The sequence below is a fragment of the Microcaecilia unicolor genome, chromosome 2, assembly GCF_901765095.1.
Source record: "Microcaecilia unicolor chromosome 2, aMicUni1.1, whole genome shotgun sequence".
NCBI classification, from domain to species: Eukaryota; Metazoa; Chordata; class Amphibia; order Gymnophiona; family Siphonopidae; genus Microcaecilia; species Microcaecilia unicolor.
The window spans coordinates 643,589,482-643,605,780 of NC_044032.1; the positions used below are offsets into that span (position 1 = coordinate 643,589,482).

The 16,299-nt window shown below is 44.8% G+C and overlaps 1 protein-coding gene across 2 annotated transcripts in view; it reads right to left on the reverse strand.

Moving 5' to 3' along the window:
* The window catches only part of JADE1 (jade family PHD finger 1), a 348,115-nt gene extending 333,213 nt beyond the window's left edge, over positions 1 to 14,902 (reverse strand). For both annotated transcript variants that reach the window (XM_030191739.1, XM_030191738.1), the window contains exon 1: positions 14,828 to 14,902. The gene's annotated coding sequence lies outside the window, so the exon portion shown is untranslated. The remainder of the gene's footprint in view (positions 1 to 14,827) is intronic.
* Between the last annotated feature and the right edge of the window lie 1,397 nt (positions 14,903 to 16,299).

Below are 16,299 nucleotides of genomic sequence, written 5' to 3' on the forward strand. Positions count from 1 at the left end.
CAAACAAGCAAGGCGCAACTTAGAAGCCGTATCCGCCGACCAGTGACGAAGCCACAACCAGCTCCTTGGCCGAAGCCTGCAGCACATCATACAATAAATCCGTCAAATACGCGAGACCAGCCTCGAGCGAAGGCAAACTCGCCACCAGCTCATCCGAGTTGGTCACCTTCTGAACCCAAGACAGACATGCCCTGGCCACATAGGACGTGCAGACCAACACCTGCATGCATAGCGCTGCCACTTCGAAGGACGCCTTTAAAGAAGATTCTAACTTCCTATCCTGCAGATCTTTAAGCGCCGTCCCGCCTTCCACCAGCAAGGTAGTCCTCTTAGTGACCGCTGTGATCAACGAATCCACTGTAGACAAACCCAAATCTTCTCTCTCACCCTCCGGGAGAGGATATAAGCACGCCATGGCCCTCGCCACATGCAACCCTGCCTCCGGGGTGGCCCACTGCGCTGCAATGAGCATCCTCATCACATCATGAATATGAAAGGTACGGGACGGACGCTTAGTCCCTGACGTAATAGAGGGAGCTGCCGAGGAGGTATCTGGAGCTGAGATACTCAATATTTGCAAAGCCCCAACAATAAAATTTGTCAACTCCTCCTGCCGAAACAATCGTGCCACCGTAGGGTCATCACACTCCTCAGATGGACTTTCCTCCTCTAGAAAATCAGACCGGGTTGGTTGGGAAACTACTGACCGTCATCTACCTCAGAACCCAATTCTGACCCAAAATCCACCTCCAGGCTATCCAAGCGAGTTCTCTTAGCCAAAGAATGAGAGGAGACAAACTTCCTCGTGAGGAGACCCCAAGGAGTCTACTCCAGCAAGAGCCCCCCCTGAACGTTTCAATAGGAAGGCCTTGTGCAATAGCAGCACAAATTCAGGAGCAAAGGGCACTCCCTGCTCAGTCCCACTAACCTGTGGCTCACCTGTCATTAATTCAGCAGTCATCGAGCTTCGAGACAAGGCACGGGAAAGCCCCGCAACCTGCTCTCCCCCAGAATTCAAAATGGCGTCCGTAAAAACGGCACGAGGGGACTCTGCGTGGGAAACCCGCCGCGCTGCCTCCACTGCTCTCTCCGCTCCCCCAGAGCCTGTCTGCACTAAGTCCGCGGCTCCAGCTGATCGCCACTGCCGCCCGACCTTTCAACAGAGCGACGGCGCCAAAATCATCAGCCGCCGGACAGGAGGGCCACCCGGAGGAACCCAACAGTGGAAGTGCCCCCGCTGCTCTCCCCCCATGATCCGATTTGTCTCTTCCTGTAGAAGAGCCTCCCTGCCCCTACGAAGCTCCAAGGCAGGTATCACAGGTTCCAGACTCTGCTCTCCAGTTCCCACACCGGGAGCAGTGTTTAACAGAAGGGGCTGCCATATGCCCTGTCTGTAAAACCTCACCGAGCACTCCTCCCCACCCGCTCCACCAGCTCCCCAGTCCAACTGAACCAACCTGATAAGGAAGGGGAGAAAGGGAGGGATCTAGGAGGACCAGGTACCCCTGCTCAGCACCTAAGTGAGCTCTCAACCCCGTGTGGTACCTCAACTCATCCCAAGGGAACGGGCGAGGAGTCCCAAAATCCAAAGCTGCAGAGTTATGACCATCCACCTGCTAGATAGAGAAAATACTGAGGTTTGGTTGACTGCACATGACCATATAGAGCCTCAGAAGTTCTCTCTATCTCCGCCTGCTGGCAGAGGGACATAACCCACCAGTCTCTGGATTGATCTGTGGGACGCTATGGAAACAGCTGATCACAAAAACAAAGGCGCGAAGGAGCTGCCCTGCTCGGTTTTTTAGAGAAACAGACCAAGAACAGCTCTGCATAAACCAACAGACTGGGTGGCTCAAAATTTCCTCTCTTTCCAAGTAGCTGCCTCTCCCCACCTTCAAAGCTCCACCCTTGAAGAGCTTGATGAAAACTTTAAACTGCTAGCAACAGATTAAAATAGCCAGCATCAAAGAGATATCAGGGAGGAAATGGGGGGAGGGACTTGGCCTCCTGAGTGTAACACCCCCGAGGCACCAAGAGACCCCCACGGACCTCTGCCTCTGAAAACAGGTTTGTTTGTTTTTTTAAATGCACAGGTTAACTAATCAATCTACCAATCAAGACGATTACCCAGAAAGATAAAAATAGAAAGAAAGGACTCGCCACCTTCCACCTGCTGGAGACTGCGATTACTGTATCTTTCTCTAGCTGGCAAGGGCTCTTACTGGCTCGCTAGAGTCACAGTTTTTTTCTCAGTCTCCACCTGCTGGAAGGCGTGCACAACCCATCAAGTCACATTCTGGGCCGGTCCGGAGGGACGCTCAGGAAGTCACCCATTATATTCCTGGAGGCATCTTATTAGCTTGCGCTAATTGTTAGCACACTTTAATAAAAGGACCCCTAATTTTATTTTATTTTTTACCTGGGACAATGGATTAGGTGACTTGCCCAGGATCACAAAGGAGCCACAGTGGGAATCCAACCCAGTTCTTCAGGTTTTCAGCCCACTGCCCTACCCATTAGGCTACTCCTTAATGCACAGAAGTATGCAGAAACCAGTTGGGGGGGGGGGGTTTGTTTGTTTTTTTAATTCAACACTAGGGGCCCTGTTTACTAAGCCACGTTATAGGCACTTTAGTGTTTTTAACATGCATTAACCATGTATGTGCGTTAACAGTGTATGCGCCTACAATATCCTTATAGGCGTCTACACAGTTAGTGCGCACACTAATTGTAGGCACATTGAGGAGTGGCCTAGTGGTTAGAGTGGTGGACTTTGGTCCTAGGGAACTGGGTTTGATTCCCACTGCAGGCACAGGCAGCTCCTTGTGACTCTGGGCAAGTCACTTAACCCTCCATTGCCCCAGGTACAAATAAAATACCTAAGCCACATTGAGCCTGCCATGAGTGGGAAAGCGCGGGGTACAAATAAAAAAAAAACACGCCTTAGTAAACAGGGCCTTTGGTAATTTACTCCATTTCAGACCAGGAGCTAAAGGGTTAGTTAGCGCATATTGCTGTCAGCTTCATATGCCAGCATGATTTACCTGCATTTTTCTTCTTGCTCACCCTCCTCTCCTGGGTGAAACAGGTAAAAAAAAAAAAAATTTTAAGTGAAGGGTGAAGCACTAAAACCTGGTAAGTCTACTTTAGGGATAAACAGATTCTTATGGACGTATTCTTTCAAATGGAGTTCATGACCTACCTACTTATTCTTGCTAGAAAACAAATCAAGTTCTTGGATTAGCCATAGTAAAAGTTTGTGTCACTGGCTTTGTGTGAAATCCTGTTAAGTGCGAAAGTCCCACAGGAAAAGAAATGTTAAAAAGGCTAATTTCCAAATATATCAATCACTTCACATGCACAATACTTTTGTATCTAACTACTGCTATAATTAGTTAATTTAGTTCAAATTAATTTGTAGTGATAGTTTTGCCCATGCTTGTTTTATAAGGCATGCATGCACTAGCCTGATCATACAGTGCTGCACGGCAAACCAATCATGTTTTTGTGCATGGCAACTGTAAGTGAAAATATGATGACACAAAGTTATTCAAAGTCGTTAACTCGCGACAGGATTGTGAAAAATTACAAGAGGACCTTACGAGACGGAGACTGGGCGGCTAAATGGCAGATGACGTTTAATGTGAGCAAGTGCAAGGTGATGCATGTGGGAAAAAAGAACCCAAATTATAGCTACGTCATGCAAGGTTCCACGTTAGGAGTTACGGTCCAAGAAAGGGATCTGGGTGTCGTCGTCGATAACACACTGAAACCTTCTGCTCCGTGTGCTGCTGCGGCTAGGAAAGCGAATAGAATGTTGGGTATTATTAGGAAAGGTATGGAAAACAGGTGTGAGGATGTTATAATGCCGTTGTATCGCTCCATGGTGCGACCGCACCTTGAGTATTGTGTTCAATTCTGGTCGCCGCATCTCAAGAAAGATATAGTAGAATTGGAAAAGGTGCAGCGAAGGGCGACTAAAATGATAGCGAGGATGGGACGACTTCCCTATGAAGAAAGACTAAGGAGGCTAGGGCTATTCAGCTTGGAGAAGAGACGGCTGAGGGGAGACATGATAGAGGTATATAAAATAATGAGTGGAGTGGAACAGGTGGATGTGAAGCGTCTGTTCACGCTTTCCAAAAATACTAGGACTAGGGGGCAGGCGATTAAACTACAGTGTAGTAAAATTTTTTTTTTTTTTTATTTGCATGAAGTCTTTATTGAACAGGATAATGGTACAGTATTGCCTCATACATATCAAACAAAATGAACTACCAATATTCTTTAAACATGCAAATGTAAAATTCCTTATTCACTCCAATACGCCATCCAGTAACATCGTATTTGAACCTCTATAAACTTCAATGTTTTAAAGCACATTTTCTATAGTTTACATATCAATAAGACCTCCTTCCCCCCATCTTCCCCATCCCCCCAACTACCCCCCCTCCCTTGCCACCCACACCCTCCCAATCATTACCATATCTTATTTTATACAGTTAACAGGTTAGACCATTATGCTTAATCTTTGGAAAACGGTTCCCAAATGGATTGCCATCTGTTTAGCTGGTGTTTTCTTTCAGCAAGCAAACGCTCCATCTCACAGATATATTTCAACTTATGGAGCCATTTTTTGATTGAAGGGACCCGTCTGCTTCCAATGAGATGCTATGACTACCTTTGCTGCCCCTAATGCCTGCCGCACCAAGATCCGCTGATGCATTTTTAAGCCCACCATCTTTGCAGTAAACAAGAAAAACTCAGGGGACCATGGGACTGCACATCCCACCCAATTCTGCAACCTGCTCTGAACTGATTTCCAGTATGCTCGTACTTTGATACAGCTCCACCACACGTGTCCCATAGTCCCTTGCTGACCACATCCTCTCCAGCACAAGCCCGATGTACCAGGGAAAATGCGCCGGATACGGTCCGGAGTAAGATACCACCGAAATAATACCTTCACCGCATTCTCCTTGAGGGGTACATGTACAGACACACCTATCGCCCCCCTTTCTATTCTCTCCCACTCGGTCCCCTCCAGGGCCAAACCCAGCTCCCGCTCCCAACTAGTCCTGTGTAGAATATAACAAGCAACCTGCGCATTAATGCTCCTATATATACGGCCTATCAATCCCCTGGAAGAAACAGAACAGTGTAGTAAATTTAAAACAAATCAGAGAAAATTTTTCTTCACCCAACGTGTACATAAGTACATAAGTAGTGCCATACTGGGAAAGACCAAAGGTCCATCTAGCCCAGCATCCTGTCACCGACAGTGGCCAATCCAGGTCAAGGGCACCTGGCACGCTCCCCAAACGTAAAAACATTCCAGACAAGTTATACCTAAAAATGCGGAATTTTTCCAAGTCCATTTAATAGCGGTCTATGGACTTGTCCTTTAGGAATCTATCTAACCCCTTTTTAAACTCCGTCAAGCTAACCGCCCGTACCACGTTCTCCGGCAACGAATTCCAGAGTCTAATTACACGTTGGGTGAAGAAAAATTTTCTCCGATTCGTTTTAAATTTACCACACTGTAGCTTCAACTCATGCCCTCTAGTCCTAGTATTTTTGGATAGCGTGAACAGTCGCTTCACATCCACCCGATCCATTCCACTCATTATTTTATACACTTCTATCATATCTCCCCTCAGCCGTCTCTTCTCCAAGCTGAAAAGCCCTAGCCTTCTCAGCCTCTCTTCATAGGAAAGTCGTCCCATCCCCACTATCATTTTCGTCGCCCTTCGCTGTACCTTTTCCAATTCTACTATATCTTTTTTGAGATACGGAGACCAGTACTGAACACAATACTCCAGGTGCGGTCGCACCATGGAGCGATACAACGGCATTATAACATCCGCACACCTGGACTCCATACCCTTCCTAATAACACCCAACATTCTATTCGCTTTCCTAGCCGCAGCAGCACACTGAGCAGAAGGTTTCAGCGTATCATCGACGACGACACCCAGATCCCTTTCTTGATCCGTAACTCCTAACGCGGAACTTTGCAAGACGTAGCTATAATTCGGGTTCCTCTTACCCACATGCATCACTTTGCACTTGTCAACATTGAACTTCATCTGCCACTTGCACGCCCATTCTCCCAGTCTCGCAAGGTCCTCCTGTAATAGTTCACATTCCTCCTGCGACTTGACGACCCTGAATAATTTTGTGTCATCGGCGAATTTAATTACCTCACTAGTTATTCCCATCTCTAGGTCATTTATAAATACATTAAAAAGCAACGGACCCAGCACAGACCCCTGCGGGACCCCACTAACTACCCTCCTCCACTGAGAATACTGGCCACGCAATCCTACTCTCTGCTTCCTATCTTTCAACCAGTTCTTAATCCATAATAATACCCTACCTCCGATTCCATGACTCTGCAATTTCTTCAGGAGTCTTTCGTGCGGCACTTTGTCAAACGCCTTCTGAAAATCCAGATATACAATATCAACCGGCTCCCCATTGTCCACATGTTTGCTTACCCCCTCAAAAAAATGCATTAGATTGGTGAGGCAAGACTTCCCTTCACTAAATCCGTGCTGACTTTGTCTCATCAGTCCATGTTTTTGTATATGCTCTGCAATTTTATTCTTAATAATAGCCTCCACCATCTTGCCCGGCACCGACGTCAGACTCACCGGTCTATAATTTCCCGGATCTCCTCTGGAACCCTTCTTAAAAATCGGAGTAACATTGGCTACCCTCCAGTCTTCCGGTACTACACTCGATTTTAGGGACAGATTGCATATTTCTAACAGTAGCTCCGCAAGTTCATTTTTTAGTTCTATTAATACTCTGGGATGAATACCATCAGGTCCCGGTGATTTACTACTCTTCAGCTTGCTGAACTGACCCATTACATCCTCCAAGGTTACAGAGAATTTGTTTAGTTTCTCCGACTCCCCCGCTTCAAATATTCTTTCCGGCACCGGTGTCCCCCCCAAATCCTCCTCGGTGAAGACCGAAGCAAAGAATTCATTTAATTTCTCCGCTACGGCTTTGTCCTCCCTGATCGCCCCTTTAACACCATTTTCGTCCAGCGGCCCAACCGACTCTTTGGCCGGTTTCCTGCTTTTAATGTATCTAAAAAAATTTTTACTATGTATTTTTGCTTCCAACGCTAATTTCTTCTCAAAGTCCTTTTTTGCCCTCCTTATCTCCGCTTTGCATTTGGCTTGGCATTCCTTATGATCTATCCTGTTACTTTCAGTTGGTTCTCTTCTCCACTTTCTGAAGGATTGTTTTTTGGCTCTAATGATTTCTTTTATCTTACTGTTTAGCCACGCCGGCTGACGTTTAGTCTTTTTTCCCTTTTTTCTAATACGTGGAATATATTTGTCCTGAACCTCCAGGATGGTGTTTTTAAACAGCATCCACGCCTGATGCAAGTTTTTTACTCTGCGAGCTGCTCCTTTCAGTCTTTTTTTCACCATTTTTCTCATTTTGTCGTAATCACCTTTTCTATAGTTAAACGCTAGCGTACTTGATTTCCTAGTTTCACTTCCTTCAATGCCAATATCAAAACCGATCATATTATGATCACTGTTATCAAGCGGCCCTCGTATCGTTACCCCCTGCACTAGATCATGAGCACCACTAAGGACTAAGTCTAGTATTTTTCCTTCTCTTGTCGGCTCCTGAACTAGCTGTTCCATGAAGCTGTCCTTGATTTCATCAAGAAATCTTATGTCCCTTGCGTGTACAGATGTTACATTAACCCAGTCTATATGCGGGTAATTGAAATCCCCCATTATTATTGTGTTGCCCAGTTTGTTTGCGTCCCTGATTTCCTTTAACATTTCCGCATCCGTCTGTTCGTCCTGGCCAGGCGGACGGTAGTACACTCCTATCACTATCCTTTTCCCCTTTGCACATGGAATTTCAATCCACAGTGATTCCAAGGAGTGTTTTGTTTCCTGCAGAATTTTCAATCTATTTGATTCAAGGCTCTCGTTAATATACAATGCTACCCCTCCACCAATCCGATTCACCCTATCACTACGATATAATTTGTACCCCGGTATGACAGTATCCCACTGGTTATCCTCCTTCCACCAGGTCTCAGAGATGCCTATTATATCTAATTTTTCATTTAGTGCAATATATTCCAACTCCCCCATCTTATTTCTTAGGCTCCTGGCATTCGCATATAGACATTTCAAACTATGTTTGTTGTTCCTAAGTACATCATGCTTAGTACATCATGCTTAGTACTCTGGAATTCATTGCCGGAAAATGTGGTGAAGGCGGTTAGCTTAGCAGAGTTTAAAAAGGGGTTGGATGGTTTCCTAAAGGACAAGTCCATAAACCGCTACTAAACGGACTTGGAAAAATCCAAAATCCCAGGAATAACATGTATAGAATGTTTGTACGTTTGGGAAGCTTGCCAGGTGCCCTTGGCCTGGATTGGCCGCTGTCGTGGACAAGATGCTGGGCTCGATGGACCCTTGGTCTTTTCCCAGTATGGCATTACTTATGTACTTAATATCACATTATTTGGCCAAAGTACTAAAAAAAAAAAAAATTGACAGCAAACAAAAACAAAGTGTAACAAAAGTTAAATGTGCAAAGGGACAGGAATTTTTGAATGGAAAAGGTCAGATAAGACCACATCTATGGATGCTTTAACTTATCCAAGTGAGAAATCCTTTCAACAAACTCAGAGATCATGCCACCCAGAATCTGTATCTGCAAGGATAGGTGACAAAATTTTATGTCAAACAGTGTTGACTCCGAAATGAAAATATCAGGACACCAAGAAACCACAGCTGGCTGTTGAAGATGAGTGGACTTGAGTTCTTGCACAAACTAGTTGTGTCAAGTACTAAGCACATAAGTAACGCCATACTGGGAAAAGACCAAAGGTCCATCAGCCCAGCATCCTGTCCCCGAAAGCGGCCAATCCAGGTCAAGGGCACCTGGCAAGCTACCCAAACGTACAAATTCCCGAAATTGTGGATTTTTCCACAATTTTTTTAAAATTAAAAATTTCATATCCATGTCATGTTTATTGCACGTTTTATACAATGTGACGTAGCATATAGTAACATACATAGTAACACAGTAGATGATGGCAGATAAAGCCCTGTACGGTCCATTCTCTCTGCCCAACAAGATAAACTCATTACATATGGTATGATGCGATATTTCATATGTATACCTGATCTTGATTTGTCCTTGCCATTTTCAGAAGTCTGCCCAGCACTCTCCTTGTTCTAAATTTCTAAATTGTCAAAGACCCTGAAAAGCTCCAGATGCCATAATTTCTAGCGCACAAAACAGATCTTAGCCTAAAATGTTTCAAAGGTGCTTGGTCAAATTCAAATCATTATCCAATCTCCATGGGCAGGTCAAACTTTCTTAATATTCAAATTAAAAACCGTAATTTTTTATATCAGATTTTTCCATGCAGTCATGCTGTTAATCTGTCTTTTAAAAAGATCATTTGTATTAATTGGACATTAGATTTAAAAAAGGCTAACTTTAAACAGTAGGCTTCACATTATTTTTGTTGTTCTTACATTGCTTTGATGACATAACAAAATTATTAATATAGACTATGAATAATGATTTTCAAAGAAAAAAAGTCAATACAATTACTGCTTTTCTCAGAATTCTAATCTTTGCAATGTATCAAGTTTTTATGCAATACCCTTCAAGTAGAAACCCCTTTACTAAATTAAAACAAATAGCAGGCTAGGTGGACCCCCTTTGGAACCCCAATATATTAACAGGAAGCGACCACCAAGTGCAGAAGAAGAGAAGTTGGGAGAAGGGTGGTCAGAATTAAGTGCTGCTAGTTAGCACCAGCCCTTTTTTTTTTTTTTTTTAATTATTATTCTTTATTAATTTCAAATTATACACCAAGTATTACACTGGTAAAGAAAAGGTACATTTGTCCATAATTTTCAAAAGCAATATTCAAAGAAATAATAAATCCTAAGTACACACTAGTCCTCAAAATTAGATCCAAGATTTAACAATAACCGGAGAATATAGTAACAATTTTAAAGAAAACAAAAACCGGTCAGGGGTTTTTTTCTTTTTCTATTCAAGCATGTTCTTTTCACTTCAAAGATCTTTTAGCAGTTATAAATTCACTAAGTTGTACAGATTCAGAAAAAACATATTTGACCGATCGATAACAGACAATGCACTTACAAGGGTAACGTAAGAAAAATGTTGCACCTAGCTGAAGAACTCCTGGTTTCAATAATAAAAACTGTCTGCGTCTTTTTTGAGTCTCCTTAGAGGCATCAGGAAATATACATATCTTAAAGCCCATAAATTCTTTTTCTCTATTTTTAAAGTATTTCTTCATAACCATAATTTTATCAATAGGAATAGCTAGGGTTATTAACAATGTAGCCGGGGCTACTAAGTCCTCTGTTGGTGTCTCCAAAATCCCTGATACGTCAAGTGGTTCCTCTTGTTGTTATATAGAGGGCCCGGATTTCGATTGTTGTAAATAATAAACTTGACTCATAGGTGGAAAATTTTCATCTGTAAATCCTAAGATTTCTTTCATATATCTGGCTAGCATCTCTCTTGGAGCAATAGTTACAGCTCTCGGAAAATTCAGAAGTACTTAAATTGTTTGCTCTTTGAGAGTTTTCCAGATTTTCGATTTTTTTTCCTCATATTAGTAAAGTCTCTTATCATATTAATTTGTACCTCCTGCGTTTTTTCCACTTGTTGTACCGAGGTCTTAGATTTTCCCATTAACTCTTTATTCTCTCTATTGATTCAACATTTTTTTCTAAGTTTTTAACTCGTGACTCCAAGTCCAATATTTGTGAGCACAGTACTTTCCCTAAATTAGCTATCAAGCCCCATAAACTTTCCAGGGTAATCTCTGCTGGTTTATCTTGAAGGAAAATCAAAGTACCTTGTCTTTGTGTCTCCTCGGCCAATGTCTTCTCTGCTTCTGTATTAGCAATAACCGCCAATCTTCCTCCTACAAGCTGAACACTATCTTCCAGGCTTAAACGAGGGCTCTCAAGTCCTTCCGCCCCTCGACTCTCCGTCGATAGATCTTTTCCCCCCAGAGGTTCCGCCGTTAACCCAATTCCTGGGTACTTCGGAGACGACGCCAAGACCGGAGAGAGAACAGCCTGGGGTTGGGGAGGGGGTGCTCGTTGGTCGGGGCTAAGGGTGACATCATGCACAGACAGCGTCTCAGTTCCTCCGTTTGTCCCGGACGCTGCCAGCGTGCTGCCATCCAACCTTCCAAAAACCTCCGGTCTCCGTAAATATGCATCAAGAGGGCCGATCTGTGAAGAGGTAAGTCGACCTGGGGGAACAGTGGCTGTTGACCTGCCTCTGCGCTTCGGCATTTCGCAAGAAAAAAATCGAAGCGTGGAGACCTACGACCGGTTCAAGCGGCCATCTTGGATCCTCAGCACCAGCCCTTTTCTCTCTAGACCTCAGCAAAGACTGATCACTTGTCACCAGAGAAAAAATCCCAATCAATTCCAAAGGGTGGACTGGCTTCTTCACTGACAGGGAAAGAAACAATCCCATCAGTTTTTAGGACTAAATAGGGATGGGTCCCTTCACTGACAAGAGACCAATCATTATAAATTAAAAGTGTTTGCAGACAAATCTCGTTGTGTGCATATTTTTCTGTTTATGTATAATTTAACACTACAATACTGTATTAGTTTTAACACATTTGGGAGGAAAATCAGTTTTTAATAAGCGAGTTTATTTGGATTTAGTTCACATATTTTTCAGTAAAAGGTCAAGTTGAGTTACATTGAGGTACACTAGGTAGGTAGGTATCTAAGGAAATTGAGGGTTAAGAGACTTATCCAAGATCAGGAGCAGCAGCAACAGAATTTGAACCTGGCTTTGCTGGTTATCAACTCTACTTCAACTACTCATTCCTAATCCACAGCCTATAAAACAATGAATGGAAAGGGTAGACGTGAAGCATCTGTTTACTCTTTCCCAAAATACTAGGACTAAGGGGGGGGGGGGGGCATTCGATGACGCTACAAAGTAGTAAATTTAAAACAAATCGGAGAAAATGTTTCTTCACTCAACGTATAATTAAATTCTGGAATTCGTTGCCAGAGAATGTGGTAAAGGCAATTAGTTTAACGGGGTTTAAAAAAAAAGGTTTGGATGGCTTCCTAAAGGAAAAGTCCATAGACCATGGACTTGGGGAAAATCCACTGCTTATTTCTGGGATAAGCAGCATAAAATGTTTTGTACTTTTTGGGGGATCTTGCCGAGCCTGTACATCTAGCCCCCTCTTTGGCCGTTTTCAAGTTCAAACTTAAAGCCCACCTCTTTACCACTGCTTTTGACTCTTATTAACTACTGCTCACTTGCCCTGTCCTTTTATCCTCACCTCTTTATTCCCTTACCCTTAATTGTTCTGTCTGCCTGTCTTACCTAGATTGTAAGCTCTTTGAGCAGGGACTGTTTCTTCATGTTCAAGTGTACAGCGCTGTGTATGCCTTGTAGCGCTATAGAAATGATAAGTAGTAGTAGTCTATGAAGAAAGACTAAGGAGGCTAGGGCTATTCAGCTTGGAGAAGAGACGGCTGAGGGGAGACATGATAGAGGTATATAAAATAATGAGTGGAGTGGAGCAGGTGGATGTGAAGCGTCTGTTCACACTTTCCAAAAATACTAGGACTAGGGGGCATGCGATTAAACTACAGTGTAGTAAATTTAAAACAAATCTGAGAAAAATTTTCTTCACTCAACGTGTAATTAAACTCTGGAATTCATTGCCGGAAAATGTGGTGAAGGCGGTTAGCTTAGCAGAGTTTAAAAAGGGGTTGGACGGTTTCCTAAAGGACAAGTCCATAAACCGCTACTAAACGGACTTGGAAAAATCCAAAATCCCAGGAATAACATGTATAGAATGTTTGTACGTTTGGGAAGCTTGCCAGGTGCCCTTGGCCTGGATTGGCCGCTGTCGTGGACAAGATGCTGGGCTCGATGGACCCTTGGTCTTTTCCCAGTATGGCATTACTTATGTACTTATTGTGATCTGGTTTGGCCACTGTTGGAAACAGGATGCTGGGCTTAATGGACCTTTGGTCTGTCCCAGTATGGCAATACTTGTGTACTTATCTACTTATCAGCCCTTTAGATTGTAAACTCTCAGTGGACAGAATACCGGTTTTTTGAACTACTACTACTAAAAAGCATCAGCTATTAATCAAACAATTTACTTGGCAGATCACAAGTTAGTTTACTAACTTTCAGTATAGATACTTCCTAAAGGAAACCAATTACAAGACCACTACTATATTTAAAGCAGTTTTTCAATCCCGCCTTCCACCCCCCCCCCCTAAAAAAAAAAAGGAGATATGCTGGGTTGGACCAAAGTCTATCGGATCCAGCATCTTGTCCGACAGTGGCCAGTCTGGGTCACAACATAGTAACATATAGTAACATAGTAGATGACAGCAGGAAACTACTACTTAACATTTCTAAAGCGCTACTAGAAAAAGACCTTTACGGTCCATCCAGTCTGCCCAACAAGATAAACTCTTATGTAATACTTTTTATTTGTACCTGTCCTCTTCAGGGCACAGACCGTATAAGTCTGCCCCGCACTATCCCCACCTCCCACCAGTATAAGTCTGCCCATCACTACCATAACATAGTAGATGACGGCAGAAAAAGACCTGCACGGTCCATCTAGTTTGCCCAACAATTTAAACTCATATGTGCTACTTTAAGTGTATACCTGACCTTGATTTGTTTCAGCCATTTTCAGAGCACAGACCGTAGAAGTCTGCCCAGAACAATGACCGAGCAGCCCCACTAATCCACTTCACCAACCCATTCAGTTATGAAAGCCCACCTTCTATAAATACCATTCTTTCTTCTTTCTTCCCCTAATTAACCTCTACACAATACTAACTATACCTAATATACTGGAATAACTATGTTAACAATACTATGTAAGCCACATTGAGCCTGAAAACAGGTGGGAAAAATGTGGGATACAAATGCAATAAATAAAAAAACCCTCAAATACATTTTGTTTCTGGTGTGGCACAACATCAAAATAAGTTTGCCGCTCCTGTACTGTAAGAGTTTCGATTTATTAAGGTTTTGCACCTTACACCCCCCACCACCAAAGCATGGGGGACGACGACATAGTAAATGTATCGGCAGAAAAGGATGGCGTTTTGTACTGGCGAATAAACCACAGTCCTTGCTAACAACACCGATTTCAGGTTAGGAGAGAGAGAGGGATTGGAGGCACCTTGCGACAGGGAAACCCTGCCCACGCAACAACAACACAACCACAACAACAAAAAAGCCACACCACCCACCACCGCGAGCGAGGGAAAACCCGCTGGAAAGCGCGTCTTCCCCCCCCTCCTCCCCCTCTCCTCCACCTGTCCCCCTCAGTGGAAGAGGCGGGAACACCGCGGCTCGAGCGCGCACACAACACACACGGACGATCCCATTCCCTCCTCCCCCCTCCCCTCTCTCAACCAGCCCGCCACGGACGGTTCTGGAAGCGGGGCCCGCAGCAGCCGCCAAAACACAGCCAGTCTCGTCAGCTGCGCGCTTTTCCCGCCAAATCGGGCGGTTTCTTTTCAAACGTCCTAGCAGCGGAGTTTTTTTTTTTTTTTTTTTTGCAGCCTCTCTTCACCCACCCCACCCCCTTTGCCCTCACCAACCCCACGCCGGCGCTGTCAAGTGTAAACAAAACAAAAAGGACTTTTTTTTTTTTTTTCTTCTGGCGCTGTTGAGTCCCAGCTCGTACTCGCTGCCTGAGGTGAGGTAGGGGGGGTGGGGAAGGCTGCAGCGCAGCAAGCGGACTTACTTGGCCAGATGCGAAGCGACAGCTCCCGCCCTCTTTACTTCTTCCACATTCAGCAGCTCCCAAGGCCACCGGAGAAAACGGTGGGGTGGGGGGGGGGGGGAGGAGGAGAAACGGGTGCAGAACTCTCCCCCCCGCACATGCGCACACCGAGGCCGAGGGACGTCACAGCACAGGGTTGCCTGCGGGCGGTAGTAGTACTAGGCTCTCCTAGAAAGCCACACCGCCGCCACTTCCGCTTCCGCGACGCCGCCTCGCATCAGCTCAAGGAATTTGCAGGTCCTGAGTGTCGGCTTTGCAACAATAGCTACACCGTTCAGTTTATCCATTTGCAGTCTGACAGCGCCTGATAAATTTAAACAACAACAACAAAAATAGTTGTAGCTCCTTTTACGGCCTGCGTATCCAGAAACCGATTGGATGCGCGCTACAGGTTGCCAAGGAGCTGCTTCACTATTAATCAGCATATGAAGATCGCTAGTGGGGGGAATTTTAACAATTCGTGGATCCTGATAGTTTCTTAATTTGTTTCTGACCCGGGGGGGGGGGGGGGGGTTTGAATCAGCCCAGGCTTTCGCTGCCGTTACCGTTATTTAACCCTTTCTCTAGCAGAGCCTAGTCGAGAAGGGATTGCTTGTGTCATGGCCTCTGCAGGCTCCAGTGTCTGGGAGGCCGCACAGTGCAATTCTTGCTATAAAGGAGCTGTCTGCATCACTGGCCCGCTGCATCTCCCTATATACCCGTGGATATGACTGCGAGCTGGGTCCAGATTCGCACGACAGTCAGAGTGGATCCAGTCCTGGATTTACCACGTTGCATGGAGGGAGGGACTAGTTCTGAATTTTAATTCCATTCACTAAAGGCTCCTACTGCCAGCCCAACGCTGGTGCTACTACTACTTAACACTTCTAAAGCGCTACTAGGGTTACCCAGCGCTGTACAGTTTAACAAAGGACAGTCCAAGAGAAAGAAGGCAGTAGTTCCAGCCCCAGTGTGTGCCATTTCCGGCACGAGCAGCGTCATGCGCTGCCGGGTTAGCGCAGGAGCCCTTTCTGCCACCTCAGTGGGTGGCAGTAAGTGCACCCCCCCCTCCCCAACTGGCTGTGTGGCAACTGCAAAGTTAAGGCGCGGCCTTTTCATTTTTGGCTATTTTCACACATTGTGGTAAATGGGGCCTTGGCACACCTCAAAAATGGAAGCCGTCGCCGCTAGCAAAGGGTTCCTTTACCATAGCTTAGTAATAGGGCCCCTAAGGGCCTCTTTTATCAGGCCATGCTAGTGGCTTGGGGTGCAGTAATGCCAACAAAGTCCACTCACTTTGAATGGGCCCCATCAGCATTACCGCATAGGAAACACTAAGGCACTAAGAAAAGCAAGACCACAAGTCCCAGCATGCAATGTGGTAAATCCAGGATTGGATCAACCCTGTCCTGTGAATCTGGATCCAGTTGGCAGCCATGGGCTGTATATATCCT